At 43.8% G+C, this 16808-nt stretch overlaps 1 long non-coding RNA gene across 1 annotated transcript in view; it reads right to left on the reverse strand.

Annotated features, from left to right (window-relative positions):
- Nucleotides 1–13015, reverse strand: part of LOC138672098 (uncharacterized) — a 53931-nt gene extending 40916 nt beyond the window's left edge. Inside the window, exon 1 of the long non-coding RNA XR_011319576.1 lies at nucleotides 12726–13015. This is a non-coding gene — a long non-coding RNA (uncharacterized lncRNA). The remainder of the gene's footprint in view (nucleotides 1–12725) is intronic.
- Between the last annotated feature and the right edge of the window lie 3793 nt (nucleotides 13016–16808).

Genomic DNA, 16808 nt, shown 5'->3' on the forward strand with positions numbered 1-16808 from the left:
CTAAACCTATCTCTCTGACAATTCGCTCCAATAAAACACTCTTAGTCTGTATAGTGCCCACAGCAGCAGCGGTGCTGTCTAACACTAAGCTGCAGCAGTGAGAAAATGGTGGCGATGGGGCAAATGGCTGGTTCTTATAGGGCAAGGAGGACATGTGACATACACAGCCAATGACACGTGCCCTTGCTTGTGTGCATCACATGCACATTGCTGTGTGTGTGCGCACTGCTGATAGGTTGAGAGACTGCATCGCCCCACTGTAAATGCAGGAAGGAAAAAAAATGGAGATCGGCATTATTTCAGCCCAGATCTATCCCCCCCGCTATACACTGAAACAGTCTATTAACAATGATAAACAGTTTTAATATGCAAATCAAGCTAGGCTTTTGGTGAACGAACAGTTATCGAACAGAAACTCGAACAGACGAATTTTAAGCAAATTGTTCGGGTTCGTCGAACGACTCGAACACCGCACAAAACAGCTCGAATTTGAAATTGGCGAACAGTTCGACTTGAATACCGCTCATCTCTACACATGAATATACACTGCTCAAAAAAATGAAGGGAACACTTAAACAACAGAATACTGTATAACTTCAAGTAAACCAAACTTCTGTGAAATCAAACTGTCCACTTAGGAAACAACACTGTTTGACAATCAATTTCACATACTGTAGTGCAAATGGAATAGACAACAGATGGAAATTAGTGGCAATTATCAAGATATCATCAATAAAGTAGTGGTTCTGCAGGTGGGAACACAGACCACATATCAGTTCCAATACTTTCTGGCTGATGTTTTGGTCACTTTTGAATGTTGGTTGTACTTTCACACTCGTGGTAGCATGAGACGCACTCTACAACCCACACAAGTGGCACAAGTAGTGTAGCTCACTCAGGATGGCCCACTTCCTCAGCCTTTGTGCAAGGAGGAACAGGAGGAGCACTGCCAGAGCCCTGCAAAATGACCTCCAGCAGGCCACAAATGTGCATGTGTCTGCACAAATGGTTAGAAACCGACTCAATGAGGATGGTCTGAGTGCCCGATGTCCACAGATGGGGGTTGTGCTCACAGCCCAACACCGTGCAGGAAGCTTTGCATTTGCCACAGAACTCCAGAATTGGCAAATTCGCCACTGGCACCCTGTGCTCTTCACAGAGGAAAGCAGGTTCACACTGAGCACATGTGACAGATGTGACAGAGTCTGGAGATGCCGTGGAGAGCGATCTGCTGCCTGCAACATCCTTCAGCATGACCAGTTTGGCAGTGGGTCAGTAATGGTGTGGGGTGGCATTTCTTTGGTGGGCTGCACAGCCTGACTGCCATTAGGTACCCAGATGAGATCCTCAGACCCCTTGTGAGACCATATGCTGGTGCAGTTGGCCTTGGGTTCCTCCTATTGCAGGACAATGCCAGACTTCATGTGGATGGAGTGTGTCAGCAGTTCCTGCAAGATGAAGGCATTGAAGCTATGGACTGGCCCACCCGTTCCCCAGACCTGAATCTGATTGAACACATCACAACATTATGTCTCGCATCATCCACCAACATCACGTTGCACCACAGATTGTCCAGGAGTTGGCGGATGCTTTAGTCCTGGTCTGGGAGGAAATCCCTCAGGAGACCATCCACCGCCTCATCAGGAGCATGCCCAGGCGTTGTAGGGAGGCCATACAGGCAAGTGGAGGCCACACACACACTACTGATCATCACTTCCTTGTTTTGAGGCATTTCTACTGAAGTTGGAACAGCCTGTAATTTGATTTTCTTCTTTCCACTATTTAGTGAATAAAGATGTACCACTGGAATATTTTATTCAGTGATATCTAGGATGTGGTATTTTAGTGTTCCCTCTATTTTTTTGAGCAGTGTATTTTATTTATACTGTCTCGTGTTTTTTCTGGAGATAAATCTAGTCTACAACTATTTGTGCATGCTTTTTGAATACATTATTCTACTGATTAAGCTTAACTATATGTATATATATATATATTTATTTTTTTTAATATATGCAGTTTGCTGCTAGACTGTCTGTGGTGCATTCAAAAATTATTATTTTTTTCAATGTGGAACCCCCACATGCCAGTGGGGATATATACATGAGCCTATGGGGCTGATTGATTGTTTATTGGATATACACTGACATGTGTGGATCTCTATTGTTAGTAATTGTTGATTTATGTTTGAGAGATTTACCATGATTTGGTTCCCTGTATCAATTATAGGGCCTTGAATGAATATCTAATATGACACTGATCATCTAGGCGTTGGTATGTTGTTTGTGTAGTCAGTTTATTCTTGCATTTGTATCTCCTTTAGAAAGTGATTTTATGTAAGGTTTTTTATCCTTTTTTTAAATTCAATAAAAAATATATTTACTTTAGTTGGCATATGCTTCCTTATCTTTTGTAGGATTTTTTGTTGTAGTGCAGGGCAGGTGACACAGTAAATTATTCTGAGGACACAGCAGGGTGCAGTTTTCACACTTTTACTCACGGCCGGTTGGTTACAGTCTCCAGCCGTGTGCTGTGTCCTCTGGGTCTGTGGTCCAGCCAGCTCTCAGGTAAATTTTTTCGAGATTCCCTTTCTTATGTGCCTTACCAGGCCTCTTCACCCTCCTGCCCTATGCCTCACACACAGTGTCCCAAGCCAGCAGCCTCAGGACCTGCTGGGCGACGTTCTCCTGGTCCCCTTGACCCTATATGGCTGCCTTTTTAGTGAATGTGTGTGAATTTGGCTGTGGCACATACAGTTACTTCAGCCTCCGGTTTGCTAGCTGAGTCCTACAGTCTCTCCACTAGTCTGGGGCCGGTCCCCCCACTACGACCTGGTCCTTCCATCTGACTACGTTCGGCATGGATTCGGGCACCATGGGTGGATTCTTCACTTCCCTTGCCCCTAGGACCCCTTCTCTCTGGAGCTTTTCTCTGTCTTTCTTCTCCTCACACTCCTCTCACTCTGACTGCCCTTCCAGAATCTTCCTACTAATTAACTCTGCCTCACCCTCGGCAACAGTTCACTATCAACTGTCATACCACTCCCTGCAAGAGCTGGGTCCCTTCCCCCTAGCCTGGAGCAATATAGTGTTGAATGCACATGTGCGAGTCCCCGGTAGGGCCCCCTCCTTACACGAGAGCAAAGTACCACACCTCTGGCTGAGGTGCAGTACCTCTGTGGTGACTCCATGGCAACAGTTCACTATCAACTGTCATACCACTCCCCGCCAGAGCTGGGGCCCCTACCCCTAGCCTGGAGCAATATAGTGTAGAATGCACATGTGCGAGTCCCGGGTAGGGCCCCCTCCTTACACGAGAGCAAAGTACCACACCTCTGGCTGAGGTGCAGTACTTCGGTGGTGACTCAGGGGCACCACATACATGAATTAGATACACCGAGTGTATTTACATGTAGAGATTGGATACGTGGACCGTATCACGTGCAGACATTGTATACACAGACTTTATCGTTCAGTGGGGTTAGATACACTGACCATATAGCACAATGGGAATAGATACGTGGACCATATCAAATGATGGAATTAGCTGTTGGACCATATCACGCAATGGGATTTGATACTCTGACTGTATCATGTGATGGGACTAGATATAGAGTGTAAGAGTGTATCACACGCTGATGTTAAATACACAGAGTCTATAACACGCAGGTATTAAATACAAGAACTGTATCACATACAGAGATTAGATGCAAGAACTGTATCACACTCAGGGATTAGATACACGGTCCATATCATGCAATGGAATTAGATGCGTGGACTTTATCATACAATGGGATGAGACACGCGGACCGTATCACAAGATGGCACTACGCTACTTACCGTATCACGGTCAATGGGATGAGATGCACTGCTCAGCGGACTGCATCTCATGTGATGGGATTAGATATATGGCTGGTCTTAGTAAGTGTAATGCCTCATTCAAGGAGGTATTTTTGAATGAGGCTTTTCTATTGTGTCCGCACACGCAGACTTCTGTGTCCTGCAGAGTTTTCTCAGCAGGATTATCACTGTATGGCTAGGTGTCATGTGCCAGGCAGTCCAGCTATGCTGCCCACCTCGATAGGCAGCTTGCTGACAATATACAGAGTACACAGGAAGCAGACAATAAGGGAAGTGGGCAGGGTTATACAGAGCTCAGCATTCTGACCATTTCTACATCTACAGCAGAAAAAAACAGGCATTCAAAACTGCACCAAGCAGCCCAGTAAGAAACACATCACTGGAATCATGCTCTCCACCCCTCCATAAGATAATATCAAAATGAATGGTGTGAAATAGCCAGCTTTAAAAAAACAACAACAATGACTTTGCATCTCTACTTTGTAGGGAAATGTTTATGCTGTATTTGTGGTTACTTATCCAAGCTGCTGGTTTTGCTAACGAGTAGTGTTGAGCATTCCGATACCGCAAGTATCCGGTATCGGCCGATACTTGCGGTATCGGAATTCCGATACCGAGATCCGATACTTTTGTGGTATCGGGTATCGGTATCGGATCAATAGGGATGTGTAAAATAAAGAATTAAAATAAAAAATATTGATATGCTCACCTCTCCGGCGGCCCCTGGACATCACGCTGGTAACCGGCCGGCTTCTTTGTTTAAAATGAGCGCCTTCAGGACCTGCGAATGACGTCGCGGCTTCTGATTGGTCGCGTGCCGCCCATGTGACCGGCACGCGACCAATCAGAAGCCGCGACGTCATTCTCATTCACAAACTCCTAATTCTCGGAATTAAGGACCTGCGAATGACGTCGCGGCTTCTGATTGGTCGCGTGCCGGTCACATGGGCGGCACGCGACCAATCAGAACCCGCAACGTCATTCGCAGGTCCTGAAGGCGCTCATTTTAAACAAAGAAGCCGGCCGGTTACCAGCGTGATGTCCAGGGGCCGCCGGAGAGGTGAGCATATCAATATTTTTTATTTTAATTCTTTATTTTACACATCCCTATGGATCCCAGGGCCTGAAGGAGAGTTTCCTCTCCTTCAGACCCTGGGAACCATGAGAATACCTTCCGATACTTGGTGTCCCATTGACTTGTATTGGTATCGGGTATCGGTATCGGCGATATCCGATATTTTTCGGGTATCGGCCGATACTATCCGATACCAATACTTTCAAGTATCGGACGGTATCGCTCAACACTACTAACGAGTTGTACAGCATTTGTATAGTGAGAAACTATAACACTATGTCTGTATGTCATTTATGGTGGTCATGAATGGTGGTAACATTGACAATAGTTTAATGGCATGAGCCCACAACCCCAATATACAGTACATTCCACAGAAAAATGCACGCAGCACCAGCATTATTGAACACAGTGTCCAAATAATTTGTCCTTAAGACTAGGTTCACGTTCATACATTGCTGTGGGATAATAACTACCTTAATATGTCCATGGAAATAGGGAAGACTTTTATCAGTTACTGGCATCTTAAACATGATTGGCCCATTTCCCATCAGGTCCCTTGTATAGTTGGACTTGCTGTACTGGCAAAATACCTGCAATTGACTCTATAAAGATGAATGCCTTCATAACTGGAAACATTTTTGCTTTTATACTTTCACTTTTTCTTTCCTTTTTTTCCCCCAAATAATAATAAAATAATAATAATAATTTAATTTCCTTAGTGCCAACATATTCCACAACACTTTCCATTTTAGCGTGGACTTGTACAGGCAATAAAGACATTACAGAATAACAATAATCACATAACTCAACACCTTCCTAGATGATTGAGGGCCCTGCTCGTAAGCTTACAATCTATGAGGAAACAGGGGAGACACGAAGGGTGCATGGTAACAATTGCTTGGTGTACAGACACAGAGGGCTACTAAGTGCATGTAGGGTGTGTGAACGGATGACACGAGGGTCCTGATTTTGAAGAAATTTTTGTAAGGGCAAAACAGGGATAGTTAGTTACGTATCTTGAGGCAATAGTCCAATCTGAAGAAATCTGTTTTAGGACACACTGAGAATTGGAGTTTAACAGAAGTGCTCTGGGTAATGCATTCCAAAGAAATGGTGCAGCACACAAGAAGCCTTGGAAATGGAAGTGGGAGGTTTCGATTATTGAGGATGTTACTCTTAGGTCATTAGTGGAATTGAGGACAGGGGTAGGGTGGCAGACTGAGACAAGGGAAGAGATCTAGAGTGGTGCTGGGTAGTCAAGGTAGAACCACACATGGAGATGGCAATATCGGGCATAGGTAGTGTGAAAAATATGGATATATAATTTCATGTAAACATATTACCCAAGCCTATACCCTCAAACTTGGGGCGGGCAACATTTTACTAAATATCTAGACATACTGACCAACAAATTCGGTTATTAAACCACACGCTGAATCAAAAAGTGTTTATGCTTTTTTTCATGAAAAGTTAAAGCTTTTTTGAAAAACACATTACACATAAAATTCGTTTAAAAAAATACCTCTGAACCACATAAATGAGAATAGCTGGCAGATAAGCGTTTAAAGCAAGTATTATTATGCAGATCACTAATAATTCAATTGGAAAGTTTTAACTAGCTCTTATAGTTTTGCACCTTTGGACCAAATATCCAACTTTTTAGTAGCAATATACTGTGCTCGAATTGTAAACGAACTATAATATCTTTTCATGCACTGTGCTAGAATTATAAACGAACTATTATATCCTTTCATGCAAAATACACCCTGCTAGATAGACCAGAAGAAGTGGCAATATGTATATATTGGTACAATTTATTTCAACCAAAGTAATGCAACATCTGCTATCAATAATTTAATATCCTGAGATAACAACAACTGTGTATAGGCTAATACAGCATTCCATTATCCAAGTGCTTTTCCATTTGGGGCACTAAAGCCCCATATAATGAACGGAGCTATATGCAACACAGTGCCATTCATCTATTCCTCCAATATATACACACTATAGAATCAGTACAGTTCTTTGTCCTCTAACGAGTTGTCCTCACTATATTCAAATATTGCTGGCAGCATGAAAGGGTACATAAACAATCACAAAACTAAATGAACCAGTCAGATGCATATTACCCCGAAAATCGGTGATCCTTACTTAGCAGCCACGTGGCACGCTACTCCTTGCCAGACCCCGACGCGCATTTCGCGACAGCTTCTTTCCAAGATCTTCCTTCCAAGAGGAAGCTGTCGCGAAACGCGTGTCGGGGTCTGGCAAGGAGTAGCGTGCCACTCAACAGGGCAGACAAAGTACGCCTGCGCCGCAGCATGAATACAAGAAGAGGACGTCATCGTAAGAAGATGGGATGCCCCGTACCGGACCGCGATGTCCATCGGACCAGAACCGGACCGGGACCGCCCCTGGGTGAGTATAATCTAACCTCTTTTTCTCATCTTTCAGGATAAATCGTGGGCTTATCCACAGCATTACAGAATGCTGTAGATAAGCCCCTGATGCTCGTGGGCTTAGCTCACCTTCGATTTTGGAGGTGACAGGTTCCCTTTAAACGGAGAAAAGGGAAATTAATCTAATTTTCATGATGCCAAGGACACTGTGTGGATGATGTAGGACGCTGTATATGTAAGCTTACAACAGGTGTTGGCCCTCTTTTATATGGGAAAAACCTAGTGAGAGGATCCCTTTAAATGATGTTCTCCTATTTGACTCAGTCACATCCTGAGCGTCACAGGAAGGCTAAGATTGCAGACATGTCAGTCTTCATCAGGAATGCCATTGGCCATCACATTGCAGGGGATCAATGAGATTCAGTGGATGCATGCACCGGCAGACTGGCCATTTGAATACCACTATCAGAAGTTGACAGCAGCATTTAAATACCGGACCCGGCCATTGCCTCCATTCTTAATTTTTGGTTTAGGTGCTCTTTAAGTGGCTGAATTTTTTATTTGCATCCACATATTTTAATACTTTTTACCTCCATTTTTGTCAAGCTGACTAGCTCTCTGGGTATGTGACCCTGGACTTTTTGACTACTCTCCCTTCCAGCTTGTTCGTGAGTAGTGGCTAACTTCACACGAAAAACAGCTAAAACATTTTAAAATGCGTTCCCCTTATCATACAAATTGCTTTTATATATTAGACAGATTTAGCTGGAAGCAGAAATTCAGTCTAGAAATAGCTCTTCATTTATTTATTTTGTCATTTATTTTACACACTGAACCTTCTTGAAGATCAAGACATTTGGCAGTATCTACTATATAATTGTCTAAGAGTCACTTCCGTCTTTCTGTCTGTCTGTCCTGTCATGGATATTCTTTGGTCGCGGCCTCTGTCTGACATGGAATCCAAGTCGCTGATTGGTCTCACCAGCTGCCTGTCATGGCTGCCGCGGCCAATTAGCGACAGCCACAGTCTGATTAGTCCATCCCTACTCCCCTGCAGTCAGTGCCCACTCCATACTCCCCGCAGTCAGCGCCCGCTCCATACTCCCCTCCAGTCACCGCTCACACAGGGTTAATGCCAGCGGTAACGGACCGCGTTATGCCACTGGTAACTCACTCCGTTACCGCCGCTATTAACTCTGTGTGACCAAGTTTTTACTATTGATGCTGCGTATGCAGCATCAATAGTTAAAAGATCTAATGTTAGAAATAATAAAAAACAAAAAACCTGCTATTCTGACTATCCGTAGTCCGACGATGCGCTGCCGCCAGCTTCCGGTCCCAGAGATGCATTGCGAAATTACCCAGAAGACTTAACGGTCTCGCGAGACCTCTATGTGATCTAAGTAATTTCGCAATGCATCCTGGGAACGCAAGATGGCAGCAACCGCGCGCATCGCCACAGGTTCGCTGGATCTACGCTGGATCCCGCCGGGTGAGTATATAACTATTTTTTATTTTAATTATTTTTTTTAACAGGGATATGGTGCCCACACTGCTAAATACTGCGTAGGCTGTGTAATATACCGCGTGGCTGCTATATACTACATAGGCAGTGTTAGATACTATGTGGGCTGTGTTCTATACTGTGTGGACTGTGCTATATATTACGTGGCCAGTGTTATATACTGCGTGGGCTGCGTTATATACACATGGCTGTTATATACTACATGGGCAGTGTTATATACTACGTGGCTGTGTTCTATACTGCGTGCTATATATTACGTGGCCAGTGTTATATACTGCGTGGGCTGCGTTATATACACATGGCTGTTATATACTACGTGGGCAGTGTTATATACTACGTGGCTGTGTTCTATACTGCGTGCTATATACTACGTTGCCACTGTTAGATACTATGTGGGCTGTGCTATATATTATGTGGCCAGTGTTACATACTATGTGGGCTGTGTTATAAACTGCGTGGCTGCTATATACTGCATGGCTGCTATACTGTATACTGTGTGGGCTGTGTTATATACTACGTGGGCTGTGTTATTTACTGGGTGGCCTATATTAACGCATCGGGTATTCTACAATATGTATGTATATAGCAGCCACATGGTATATACCACAGGCCACGTAGTACTCCTATATACTAGGAGGCCTGTGCTATATACTATGTGGCTGCTTTATACATACATACATATTCTAGAATACCCGATGCGTTAGAATCGGGCCACCATCTAGTATGATCATATTTATGCATTCTTTTTGTTGTTGATTTTGCCTGTAACTAGGGCTTAGCCTCATTTAAAAGGGAAATCCGGTAACCTATCAGCAGAGACATCTCCGGGGGGAGGCAGCTGGGGCATGTGCCCGAGGCGCAGCCGACGGGGGGGCGCCATCAGGCCACCTGATGCGGCGATCCAAGGAGAAGGCTCCTCATTGGCGGCATTCTGCCGCCCCCACACTGAGATTCCGCCGTTCTCTGAGCCTGCTGTCAAACTGACAGGAGTCAGTTTGTTCTCACCATGTTTGTGTGGGTTTAATCCGGGTTCTCCAGTGTCCTCCCACATTCCAAAGACATAATGATAGGGAATTTATATTGTGAGCCCCATTGGGAACAACGATGTCTGTAAAGCGCTGAGGAATAAGATAGCACTATATAAGTAAAGCATAATAAAGTGTGCAAATCACCTACTGTATATGCTTGAGGAGGGGGCGCCAATTGGAATTCTTGCCCCATGTGCCAGAAAACATAGATACACCTCTGCCTACCAGCATAGGAAACCTGACTGGTATTCCTAGGACATTGTTGCTCCTGTTCCCTCCCTACATCTAGCAATCATGTGATCACTGAGTTCAGAAGAGGAAGCACTGTCAGTGTTTTCTAATCTGTATATACAGCACTGGTTCAGCATTTTGTGCACAGTGATAGAGAATGTAAAAATGGTAATAAACCATGTTCATTCTCTTTGTGGGGAGTATGGCTGTGTCACAGCTGCACAATCTCTTGCAAGTTGCTTACTCTGCATTAACGACAGTGCAAAGTAAAGTGTGAACTGCCCACATGTTTATAGTCTCAGTATATTTTTTTATTATCACAACTAGCATCTCCTAGGTAGTAGCCTTGGCTATTGAAGCTCATCCATACATCCGCACTAGACGTATGATCAGATGTAGTATAAAATCACATGTTGGGAAGGGGTTAATCTAATTAAGTTAATAGTTACACATATTAAACTGCCTATTGTACGTTATTCGAATGAGTGGCATACCTAGAAATCCAGGGTCCCCATAGCAAAGGATGGAATTAGGCCACATGGCTGTTACGACAACAACTTATTTGGTTCTTACGATCACATGACTGTTAAAGATAGAAGTTTTTCCACCATATAAACACTTAAATGTTGCTTTTCACCCCTGAATCTTTGGTATTAAATAAATATGATCAGTGTTAGCTCCAGTAAAATCTGTTACTGGTGGGTGTTTGCTGTGTAAAATAGGTGGATCCTGCTGATTATGGAAAATAATAATAATAATAATACATTTATTTATATAGTGCCAACATATTCCGCAGCGCTTTACAAATTATAGAGGGGACTTGTACAGACAATAGACATTACAGCATAACAAAAATCACAGTTCAAAATAGATACCAAGAGGAATGAGGGCCCTGCTCGTGAGCTTACAAACTATGAGGAAAAGGGGAGACAAAAGAGGTGGACAAGACTCAGTGTATGAAGATTCTCCATACCTTTATTAAGAACTTCTGTAGTACATACTTGGGAGGAGTGGATGGATGATGGACAGACTAAACTCCCTCAACTCATGGGTCCCAAGCAGCTGCATGGTCTACCACCTTTGTTGTTACAAGAATGGCAATTGCTCAGTGTTATTATCATATTTCAATATACCATGATGTCAATGATTGTATTAACCTCTAATGAGGTGAACAGCCAAGGATTCAAGAATAATATGGTTCAATGAAAGACATAACAGAATGCAACTCATCCCATCAATTATGATCGACTGTACATGAGCAGTTAATTAACAATTTGTTACTCTAACTACGTGGTTAAGCCTAGATGCATGACTACCCCACTTAATAGGAGTTCCAGCTCGATCCTACAGTATAATGTAATCTATACAATTTTCTCAGTACTAGTGAAAGCATCTCTTCTGACCTAGAGATCTTGCATCAGAGACTACTATAAAGATTGGTTTGATTAATTGTAAGCTACATAATCAGCAGTTATGTGTGAAAAAGAGACAGAAAAAAAAATTCCCTCACCCGTGGTATGATTTGCACGAATATTGACTTTTGCCTGAATTCACAAACCAAATTGTTTGGGAAAATATGTGCATACATTTAATGAATAGTCCTAAAAATGAGTGTTCCTCTCACGCATGGCCTATCTGTCATCTCTCCTCATAAAGTCTGAGCAAGGAGAATATACTTAGTGTGCCAGCCGACAAGCATAGTAAAAAGGGAAAATATACAGTTTACACAAATAGATTCTGCTCTTCTGGTATGATTACTATTATCTCACATCAACACATTGATAAACTGTTGTCACTAAATTACACTCACACTAATACGCGCTGTAGATCAAGCCGAGGAAAGTATGGAATCCATTAGTGTCCGTCAGGGCGCCGGTGTAATGGAAAGGAAGCGGTTATCTCTATTAGAGAATGAGAAGATGGTGTTATCTGTCTGATGCACGTCCTATAACTCTTTGTAAGGAGCTTCTGCAGAACGACAGATGACAATGTATCTCAGATGTGACATGAAGATGGTGAGATCCACAATAAGGCATTACCATGATGAGAAAAAAGTATAATATCACAGCCAAGTTTTTCTCTATACTATTATTTCAGAGGGATGTGCATTGTATTTTTGCAAACTCTGTAATGTTGACTATTCAGATGCACATGTATTGCTTATACTGTCGATTGGATAGTAAAATACTAGAAACACCAAATAATATCCCTAACAGGGTCATGAAGGAAACCATAAACACTACCGAAAAAAACCTTCACAAGACGACCAAAAAATAAAAGGCATATATAATCTTTGTTGAAGTACACATTAAAAACATAGACAATAGGGCAGTAACCACTGGTGCAGGAAAAACACAGTGGGACCCACACAAGAACCAACCTCAAAAAACAGTAATACAATAATAATGGCAGGCTAAATATAAACCAATGTCTATAAAAATATCAGTGATGTGCAGATAAACAGGTAAAGTTCCATATAAAAATAGGCATATATATAGATATAGGAAGGAGCACCTAAAAATAGCGCAATAAAGTGCAAATATAAAGTAAAACAGCCTAAGAATAAATATCCAAATTACTGCAAGTGATGTAAAGTAAAAGTATAGTTACCAAGAGGAGGAACTCGGGGACCCACCACACCAGACGTGCGTTTTGCAATGAAATGCTTCGTCCAGGGCAGTCTGTGGCTAACATACAACATTTAAAGCCGGTACGGCTGCAAAGGGGAACAGAGGTGGAGGGTGTAACCCGCAGGTGGCTAACACTGAGGGCAGTCTGTCCTGTTTATCTGACCCAGAGGCTCCAGGGGACCCCTGGCCAGATTGCCCTCATGTACGGCAGGCAGGGAGCGATGCCTGCAGCTCTGCTGCCTACAGGAGAAAATGGCAGTGGAGTTGAGTTTCAGGGATCCGTCCTGCTTTGTAACTGGCGTTTCCTGTCTGATGCAGCAGCACAGCTGGATGACGTTAGCATTCAGCATACGGCTGTGCTGGAGAGGAAGCTGCCGGTGATGAAGACGCTGCTGGGGAATGTGCGGAGAGGTGAGTGGTGGTGTGTGTGTGTTTGTGTGTGTGTGTGTCTGTTAGGGAACGTGCAGAGAGTTGTTTGTGTGTGTCTGCAGTGGAACGTGCAGAATGATGTGTGTGTGTAGGTGGTGGAGAGGGCAATGATGCGGGAGATGGAAAGGACAATGGGGGTGGTGGGGGAGGAGGCAATGATTTAGGTGGTGGGGTAGAACACAAGGATAAAGGTGGTGGAAAGGGCAATAATGGGGGTGGTGGAGAAGGTAATGATGGGATGATGGGTAGAATGCAATAATGTAGGAGATGGAAAGGGCAATGAAGGGAGTGATGGGTAGAAAACAATGATGAGGGTGGTGGGGGAGAAGACAATGATAGTGGTGGTGAAAAGAATGATGGGGTAATGGGGCAGGAAGCAATGATGCAGGTGATGGCATGAGCAATGATGTCAGTGGTGGGGGGAAAAAACTATCATAGAGGAGGTGGAAGCGCAATGATGGGGTGGTGGGGGATTATGGGGTTGGTGGTGGAGAAGGCAATGATGGAGGTGGTGGAATGGGCAATGATGTGGATGATGGGGAGAAAGCAATGATAGAGGTGGTGGAAAGGGCAATGATGTGATGGAGGAGAAGGCAATGATGGGGTGGCGGGGGAGAAGGCAATAATGCAGGACATGGAAAGGGCAATGATGGGAGTGGTGGGGAGAAAACAATGATGAGGGTGGTGGGAGAGAAGGCAATGATAGTGGTGGAAAGGATGATGGGGTGGTGGGGCAAGAGGCAATGATGGAGGTGGTGGAATGGCCAATGATATGGGTGGTGGGGAGAAAAACATCATAGAGTGGTGGTAGAGGCAATGATGTGATAGTGAGGGAGAAGGCAATGATGTGGGTGGTGGGGGGAAGGCATTGATGGAGGTGGTGGAGTGGGCAATGATGTGGGTGGTGGGGAGATAACAATTATAGAGGTGGTGGAAAGCGCAATGATGTGATAGATGGGGATAAGACAATGATGGGGTGGTGGGGGAGAAGGCAATGATGGAGGTGGTGGACTGGGCAATGATGTGGGTGTTGGGGAAGAAAGGAATCATAGAGTTGGTGGAAGGGCAATGATGGGGGTGGCGGGGAGAAGGCAATGATGGGGTTAGTGGGGCAAGAGGCAATGATGGAGGTGGTGGAATGGGCAATGATGTGGGTGATGGGGAGAAAACAGTGATTGATGTGGTGGAAAGGGCAATGATGTGGGTGGTGGGGGAGAAAGTAATGATAGAAGTGGTGGAAAGGGCAATGATGGGGTGATGGGGGAGAAGGCAATGATGGGGTAGTGGCAGAAAAGGCAATGATGGAGGATGTGGAATGGCAATGATGTGGGTGGTGGGGGAGAAAACAATCATAGAGGTGGTGGGGATGAAGGCAATGAAGGTTGTGGAGACAATGATGGAGGTGGTGGAATGGGCAATGATGGGGGAGAAAACAATGATAGAGGTGTGGAAAGTGCAATGATGGGGGGTGGTGAAGAAGAAGGCAATGATGGAAGTAGTGGAAAGGGCAATGATGGGGTAGTGGGGGAGAAGGCAATGATGGAGGTGGTGGAAAGGGCAATGATGGGGGTAGTGGGGGAGAAGGCAATGATGTAGGTGGTGGAAAGGGCAATGATGGGGGTAGTGGGGGAGAAGGAAATGATGGAGATGTTGGAAAGGGCAATGGTGAGGGTGGTGAGTGAGAAGGTAATGATGGAATTGGTGATGAGGACAATCTATGAGGGGGCTACATTATATTCTATGAGGGGGCTACATTATATTCTATGAGGGGGGCTGCATTATATCCTATGAGGGGGCTGCATTATAGTATATGAGGGTTGCATTATATTCTATGAGGGGGATACATTATATTCTAGGAGGGGGGCTACATTATATTCTAAGAGGGGGCTAAATTATATTCTGAGGGGGCTCCATTATACTATATGAGGGTTGCATTATATTCTATGAGGGGGCTACATTATATTCTATGAGTGGGCTACCCCAACCCCTGCTACATAATTAAGACATGTACTACCTTATATACCCTGATATTAGCATGTTTTACCGCACAATCGGTGGTCTTGTATTTATTTTTATGTAGCTACATAGTGGGCCCGAAGAAGGATTTTCTCTGGTGGGCCCAAGGTGCTCCAGTCCGACGCTGTCTGGATGTGAATGTATTTTCCACTCTTCAGCATTATCTGCTCTTAAGTTTCCAAAAAAATTATCTACCTCTAATGAAGATGCTAGTCATGCAGCTTTTTCCTTGCCCTGCAACAAACGGAGTAACTCCTCATCCTTAAAGAAGCTTATGAATTTCAGGTCCAATAAAGGCTCCTTCCTTTATCTTTGCTTCATTCAATCTTAGAAAGTTATCAATGAGATACTTGAACGCTTTTGCATTTTTAGCTTTTGCATTTACAAAGTTATTAATTAGGTCTAGATTAACTTATGCAATGGATGTAACAAAATCTTATATGGGTCAACCACTGCTGGATGAGGGACATTCTTACTTCCTAGTTGAAGTGATTCTTGGAGAGGCCTGTTTCTTTTATTGCAATGATATTCACTTGCATGTGTATCCCACTCACATAGATAGCAGCAATACTTTGTGTATCCACCCTGTAGACCAAGAGGGCAGCCACCATTAAGTCATCAGGGAGGGGCTACAAATGTTGGTCAAAGTTCAGGCACCTTATCAGATGTTGAATGTCATCATAGGCATCTTTAATAAGGACTGCATATCCAACTGGAAATGAAGTCAGCGCATTGGCTTTATGTAGCAAGATGGCATTTGAGCTTAATTTGGACTAATCGATGAGGAACCTCCATTTCTCTGCATATGACTTATCTTTGCATGCCAAAAGATCACCCTCCACGAAGAAGTACTGGAAAAGATCTTTATTACGGTTGCAGAACAAAAAAATCCTAACATCCCAACTAGTAGATTCCACTGCTGTAGTCTGGAACTTATGAGCTCAGCCTTACTTTTGGGCAGATCGGAATCTCTAAAATGATCATTCAGTTCACTTTGTGTTATAAGGTGTGGTTCACTTGGAGGTTAATGACAGAGTAAGATCCATCATGACTAGAGATAGGCGAACCCGAACAGTAAAGTTCGGCGTCTATTCAGAACACCTATTGTTCGACACAGAGTTCACCAGGAAGTGTGTGCTACTGTTCAGATTTGCCCTCCCGAATACCAGATGTTTGTCAGGCTGTCATGTGCATGACAGCACAGCAAACATTGCTTCTGGTATCAGTAAAACCATCACTGCCAGGCAGACAGCCACGGCTCACATGCTGTCAATGTACAGCTGTACAGCTGTGAATGTACAGCTGTAATCCGGGGTATAAAGTTTACCCTGGTCATTGGGACTGCTGCTCCCATCAGCTGATGCCTATTGCCATTAATAGCAGTGAGAGCAGGAAAAGCTAATGGGAGTATTCATCAGCCAGCACCTGCGCTGTACATAAATAATTTTAAAAAATGGCTTGGTTCCCCTGTATTTTTGAAAACCAGACAGGCAAAACTCACATCTGGGGGCTGCAATGCTCAGCTGTCAGCTTAACCTACGTTGGATATCTAGAATAGAGGGGTCTCCACTCTAATTTTTATAAAATTATTTAAATAAATAATTGTAAAAAAATGGTG

Source organism: Ranitomeya imitator, chromosome 3, assembly GCF_032444005.1.
Source record: "Ranitomeya imitator isolate aRanImi1 chromosome 3, aRanImi1.pri, whole genome shotgun sequence".
NCBI classification, from domain to species: Eukaryota; Metazoa; Chordata; class Amphibia; order Anura; family Dendrobatidae; genus Ranitomeya; species Ranitomeya imitator.